This window comes from Henckelia pumila, chromosome 2 (genome assembly GCF_033568475.1).
Source record: "Henckelia pumila isolate YLH828 chromosome 2, ASM3356847v2, whole genome shotgun sequence".
NCBI classification, from domain to species: Eukaryota; Viridiplantae; Streptophyta; class Magnoliopsida; order Lamiales; family Gesneriaceae; genus Henckelia; species Henckelia pumila.
The window spans coordinates 183,178,416-183,186,152 of NC_133121.1; positions in this window are offsets into that span (position 1 = coordinate 183,178,416).

Below are 7,737 nucleotides of genomic sequence, written 5' to 3' on the forward strand. Positions count from 1 at the left end.
AAACAATAATGGCTGGATATTTTTACTGATAGTGAAGACATTGAAACGTAATAATTAATGGATACCGATGTTCCCATAAATGAACCTGGTTTTTTTCTCAAGATGCAAAATCACATGGGCAACCCCTTCATTTGTTGGACTTCATAGCATCCAAGGCGAAACTTTATGTACGAGGGTAGTGGATATCCGACCTCCTTTTAAATCGTACCCGAGCCATATCAACATAATCTAATTAAGTTCGGAAGTAAATATGAAAGATCCTCGTAAATATGGAATATACATGAGAATTTCCTAAAATTGGAATCCAGAAAATCTCGAGATGCACCAGAATCTACTAAAATCTTATACCAATGAGCACAAATAACGTCAAAAACCAACTATTTAAAGGAACTTTTCCTAACTCGAATCATCTCCTACACGATAACTGTTAATATATGTGTGGAACCTATTTATTTATTTGATGGTATTTTAGTTATTTTACATATATTGTTGTAGCCCTAATACTATCTTATAGTTGTTGGTAGCCGTCATTGTATTATGATTCATATATAAAGAGTGACAAAAAAAACTATGAAAGGGGAGATGTTCTAGTAAAATTTTATTGGTTTCATTATAGTGGAAATTTGTAGCAGTGCCAAGTGGACGTAGCTATCTCACATCGAGAGTGAACCACTATAAATCTTACATCTTTTTTTTTTTTTTTTTATCTTTTGTAATCTTTTATTGCTTTCGGTAAATAAAATCCGATGCCATAAATTCTAACATCTAATACCGGAGCGTCATGTTGAGTTTGAATGTGTTGAGTTTGAATGGATGGTTCGATCCTATTTCATGGACATTACCCCATGGGGTAGGTGAAATTCTTTCATTGGTTCAAATCATGGGACCCCACATCAATCATGTGGAGTCCACATAATTTGACCAATCATGTGCTTCCACCTATTATATGGGGTAAAACCCATGGGATAAAGATGAAATTTTCCAGTTTGAATGTGATGACTGGAGTTTGAATGTGATGACTAGCGAAGAATATTTGGCACACGGGATTGGAAAATTTGATGGCAATGATTTTGATTTCTGAATAATACAAATTGAGGAATATTTGTATGATAAAAAGCTGCATCAACCTCTAGCAAGAAACCGATTAAGTGTCAGACGATTAATGCAATCTCCTTGATAGACATGTGTTGAGTGTAACTCAATTGACAGTGTCGAAGAACGTGACTCATAACGTTGCAAAGGAGAAATCAACTTCGGGTCTGATGAAGGTTCTGTCAGATATGTACGAGGAGAAGCCTTCTCTAAATAATAAGGTATTTCTCATGATACTTAAATATTGAAAGCAGACAAAGAGGGAATGACAAAATTCTAATCGGAACATGCGCAGATCACAATGAAACCGTGGTATCAAGTTATGTCATATGAAAAAGAATTGTATGACACCAAAGAAGGACAAAGAAAGCGCCAATGCTACAAACGTAGCAACCGATGAGAATCAAGATGCGCTACTTTTGTCCGTTGACTATCTAGTTGATACTTGGGTTTTGGATTCAGGTGCATCATTTCATACGACCCCTCATCATGAAATTATGGAAATTTTTATTGGTGGAAATTATGGAAAAATATATGTGGTTGATGGAGAATCTTTGTATATTATGGGTATCGGATATATTTGTTTGAATATGTCAAACATGACTGTGTGGAAAATACAAAAGGTGAGACATATATCGAAATTGATGCGAAATTTAATTTTGGTTACTATGCTTGTGGTACCATATTCTCTCTTTATCCCGAGGCGCCCCCTGCCCCTCTTTGATTAGTTTAGTCACTTAACGATGAAGGGAATACTATTACCTTTCGTGGAGTGTGGAATACTACAAAGGGTTTTACAATTGATGCACGCGACAATAAAACTGAAACTTTTTTATATGACTTCCAATTGCAGAAATATGATTGTTGTTCCTGATAATTGTGCAAAATCGGATTTATGGAATTGCAAGCTTGGGCATATGAGTGAAAAGGGGATAAAGATTCTTGTTTTGAATGGTAAAATACCATAATTAAAATCTTTTGGTATTCATTTATGTGAAATTTGTGTTCTGGAAAGCAGAACAGAATCCGTTTCTCTAAATCTATGAAAGATCTTAGCGAAGGAAAATTGGAGTTAGTGCATATTGATGTTTGGTGGCTTTCTCAAGTAAGTTCTCTTAGAGGATCTAACTACTATGTGACAATCATTGATGATTCTACCGGGAAGGTATGTGTTTAATTACTTTCTAAAAAATAAATCTGATATGTTAATACTTTTAAAAGGGAAAAATCCATTCTGTAAAAAAAGGGAAAATCCATGGTAGAAAATGAGACGAATTTAAAAGTAAAAAAGTTTTAATATGATAATGGGGGTGCATACAAAGCTGATAAATTTATACATTAGTGTTGAGAATGAGATCAAGATGATGAAAATTATTCCTGGAAATCCTAAACAAAACGTTGTGACTGAAAGGATGAATATGACCTTGAATGAGCGTGTAGGAAGCATGCAAGATTTCTTAAGACCTTTTAGGTTGATTCAATTAATACATCAGCTTATTTGATTTGTGACGTCCTAGATTTCTGATTTGTGCTTATGCAACAAATGCGGAATTTTTTGTAAAACATGTGTCGTGCTCGTAAATATAATAACAATGCATTAATTAAATTCTTTCTACGCATCCAAATGACTAAAAAATCTTATAACTCTAAACGCGTATAAAATCTCATTGATCAAAATAATGCTAAAATTCAACTAACACACTATTATCATATGGGAACACCAAAACTTCCTACTGCATAAAAAACTTGAAACGAAATAAATCAAATCTATTAGGATAAAAAAAAATATGTGTAGGGGGTGAATACTTTAACATATTTAAAACTTTAGTGACAATTAAGCCGAGTTACCATCTTGATTATCGAATTTTTCTTAACAGACAAATTGATGCAAGAAATGATATGATCAATGTAGAAAATTATGTATGTGTTTGTATGTGGTTGTTCTCAAAAGTTGAAATCGTCATGAAACATTAAATATCAAAATTAAAAGCTTAGGATCGGAGAGTAAAAATCTTTGACAAATTTCACTCGCAAATAACATAAATTGCTAGTTGTGATTCTCGCGGGGTGGTAGTCTATACTATATCGGATTTTAGTATTCTTATTTTGTTTTGTTTTGTTTTTTTTTCTCATAAACATCTCACTTCAAAACAAAAAAATATGAACTCAATAATTAGTACTTTTTAATTTTACCTTGTCATGTTCTACTTCCTGTATAGCATAGAGTCACTCATGATTTTCAGACTTGGAGCATGACCATGAAATATTTTCATGGTAATCTAAAGATTGATGCAATGCTGTCATATAGCAGTTGGGTACCAAGTATCAGCACAATTTTTGGCCACAAAGGTCATATCATGAATATATTTTGACTATATGTTTTGAGTTGATTACTTGGACACATAGAAAATACAATAAAGTCAAAAACACATAGATTTTTTTATGGAAGTTCAAAGTCTAACATTTTACATCTCCTATTCTTTATTTTTCAGAATGATTTCCACTAGAAGACTTTGCTTTATAAAACTTGTGCAAACTCAATCCAATCGACAGTCGATTAGAACTTCTAAAAATAGTCTTAGCAAGACTCTCTCTTAAATTAGAATAACATCTGATAGATCTACAATAATAAACAACACAAATATTTGTTCTTCATGAGCTTATAAATTCAGCATTGGTTGATCACTATTTTGATCTGGTAAAGCAGTAGGTGTGTGCTTACAGCTCAAAATTATCAATCTGATCCCTTTCGAATGCTTAGAAAATTTAAAAGGTAGAATATCAAAAAATTCTTAGAATATCGATTCAAAAGTCCCTAAATTTTTCATACTCTTAAAATATTTACAGATGTAGAGATCTAACGTTACAAAACTTAGCCCATGCATATTTGTTAAAAAATAATCGATAGTTATGCAGAGTGTGCCACGTGTCTCTATCATTATTCCAAAAATATTAGAGTGGAGCGGGGCTTATTTGAATGTTAGCTGAATATGGTGTTGGAAATTGTTATTGAATGAATTGTAGAAGTAATGGGCTTGAAAAACTTGTCCAAAAAGGCTTGAAAAGTTTGTCCCAAAGTGTTACAAATAATTTGAATTTGGTGAAATAAATTGGAGGGAAATGGGAAATTGGTTGTCCCATATTGGAACAACTCCAATTTGTTGCTCACCTTAAAGGGGCAAGACGCTAATCGATGCAACAAACACGCGCGCGGCTGGCCGGCTCGGCGCGGCGAGGCGTGGTGTGGTCTTATGATTCGATTATTCTTTATGAATAAAATTTATTTAAAATAATATTTTATTATTTTATTGAGTAGGCCCGACGCGCGGGCGCAGCACCTCACATGCGAGACAGTAAGTTCAAAGCGACTTGCGCCCGCGCGGGCGCGGTACCAAAAGAGCGAGACAGTAGGTTGGCTTAAAGTTGGCCGCTCGAGCGGTAGAAAATTACCGCCCGAGTGCAACTTCTGCAGACTAAAAAGTCACGATTGTTTCTGGCCTTTTTCTGTCATAGGTTGCATCCTTACGCCTTAAAACGTGTTGTTTCGTGTATAAGACTATATATATGGTGGTTATAACACAGAAAAAATATATGGTGGTTATAACACAGAAAAAATACGGAGAAAAACATCAGATAACATATATTTCAGATTTCTGATTTCTGAAATATCTCTCCCTCACTTTCTCAAAGAAAAGTTAAAACATATTTTCGTTCGTTGAAGTTCGAGATATTGGTTGTGCTGCCATATCTCGTTCAGAAGTCGTTGTATCTTAGAGACGATTGCCGCCAACGTTTAGCATTGTTAACGGGCAATTTCGTCTTGCGGATAGAGAGTTTCTCTCGCCTCGACTTTGTTCGTATTTGTTGCTGCTATTGCTGCTGTTGACACACTCTTATTCAGAATTCGAAGTACACCCTACTAACAATCGCAAGACAAAATTTTGTATTTCTCGGATTCTGAAGATGTCTACCGTTTCATTCACTCCGCTTGCTTCCACCCCTACACATGGAGAAAAGCCGCCAAAGTTTTCTGGTGCCGACTTCAAACGTTGGCAGCAGAAAATGCTCTTCTATCTTACAACATTGAATCTGTCTAGATTCCTAAAGGAGGATCCCCCCGTCGTCGTTGAAGGCGATTCTGACACCCAAAGGAGGACTGCTGTTGATGCATGGAACCACAACGATTTTCTGTGCAGAAACTATATTCTGAATGGCCTTGATGACACTCTCTATAGTGTCTATTCATCAGTCAAGACGGCCAAGGAACTCTGGGATTCCTTGGAAAAAAAAATACAAAACTGAAGATGCCGGTATAAAGAAGTTTGTGGTTGGCAAATTTCTGGACTTCAAAATGATAGACTCAAAAACTGTAATGAGTCAAGTGCAAGAGATACAAATCATCTTGCATGACTTATTGGCCGAAGGGATGGAAATCAATGAACCATTCCAAGTCGCGTCTATCATTGAGAAGTTGCCTCCTATGTGGAAAGACTTCAAAAACTACCTGAAGCACAAACGTAAGGAGTTAAAACTTGAAGATCTTATAGTGCGACTTCGCATTGAGGAGGACAACAGGAATACTGAGGCCAAGTCAAGTAAAAAGATGATGGAAACCGAGGCCAAAGAAAATCTGGCGGAGTCTAGTACGAGTCAAAAGAGGAAGCGCCCCCATGATGAAAGGCAAAAGGGGAAAGCGAATAAATTCCAAGGAAGTTGCTACAACTGTGGCAAACCGAATCATATGGCAAGGGACTGCCAACTTCCAAAGAAAAATAACAAAAATCAGAAACCAAGGCAAGTGAACATGGTTCAAGAAAGGTATGTACCTTTAGCACTTTCTGATATTGATCTTAGTGCTGTTATATGTGAGACCAACATGGTGGATGATCCAAGAGGATGGTGGATCGATACCGGCTCTACGAGTCACGTGTGTGCCGAGAAAGATATGTATTCCAACTATGCCACCGTTGGGGATCTAAAGTTGTTCATGTGAAACTCCGCAACGTCTGAAGTTGTGGGAGTGGGAAATGTGGTGTTGAAGATGAACTCGGGTAAAGAGGTGACGCTCAAGAATGTTCTGCATGTGCCAGACATTCGGAAGAACTTAGTTTCTGGTTCACTCTTGAGCAAGGATGGATTTAGAATGGTATTTGAATCTGATAAATTTGTGTTAACTAAATCTGGTGTATTTGTTGGGAAAGGGTACCAAGATAGTGGTCTCTTTAAGTTGAATGTAATGAATGTTTCCCGCCTTGAGGCGAAGAATAAAGTTATTGGTTCTGCTTACTTGACTGAAAGTTATGATATATGGCATGAACGATTAGGACATGTTAACTTCAACACGTTGCAAAGACTTGCAAATTTAAATGTAATACCTATGTTTAAAAGAAATCCACAACATAAGTGTGAGATTTGTGTTGAAGCAAAAATGGTTAAAACTCCATTTCATAATGTCACGAGAAGTACTACGCCACTTGAATTAATACATACTGATGTATGTGATTTAAAAATGGTACAAACAAGAGGTGGAAATAAGTACTTTATAACATTCATTGATGATTGCACCAGATTTTGTTACGTATATTTATTGAAAAGCAAAGATGAAGCAATTGAAGATTTCAAGAAATATAAGACTGAGATTGAAAATCAACGAAGTTCGAAAATTAAAATGATTCGAAGTGATCGAGGTGGAGAGTATGTGGCTCCTTTTGAAGAATTTTGCTCAACTTCAGGCATCATTCATCAAACGACAGCCCCTTACTCACCTCAATCCAATGACGTTGCAGAACGCAAAAATCGAACATTAAAGAAAATGATGAACGCGTTGTTAATAAATTCTGGCTTACCTCAAAATATGTGGGGTGAAGCGATTCTCTCAGCAACTCACATTCTAAACCGGATTCCAATCAAAGGAAAAGACGAAACACCATATGAACAGTGGAAAAGTCGTAAACCTTCTTACCAATACCTCAAAGTGTGGGAGTGTTTGGCGAAAGTAGAAGTACCTAAGCCAAAACAAATAAAAATTGGGCCTAAAACGGTTGACTGTATATTTATTGGTTATGCATACAATAGTAGTGCATATAGATTTTTAGTACATAAGTCAACGATTCCTGATGTACATAAAGGCACAATTATGGAGTCAAGGAATGTTGTATTCTTTGAAAATATCTTTCCATGTAAAGAAAGGAAAGAAATTAGTTCAAACAAGCGAACTCGTGAAAATACAACTGAAACTCCACAAAACAACGAGTAACCACGACGCAGCAAGCGTGTAAGAGTTGAAAAGTCGTTTGGTCCTGATTTTCTAACATACATGTTAGATAATGAACCAAAAACTCTTCAAGAGGCTTTATCAAATCCTGAGGCTCCTTTTTGGAAGGAAACCATACAAAATGAAATAGATTCCATCATGCACAATCATACGTGGGAGTTGGTTGATCTCCCTCCGGGATGTAAATCTTTGGGATCCAAGTGGATTCTTAAAAGAAAATACAAAGAAGATGGATCTATAGATAAATATAAAGCTCGACTAGTGGTTCAAGGTTTTAGACAAAAGGAGGGATATGATTTCTTCGATACCTACTCTCCTGTTTCTAGAATAACATCCATTCGTGTTCTCATAGCTTTTGCAGCATTGCATGA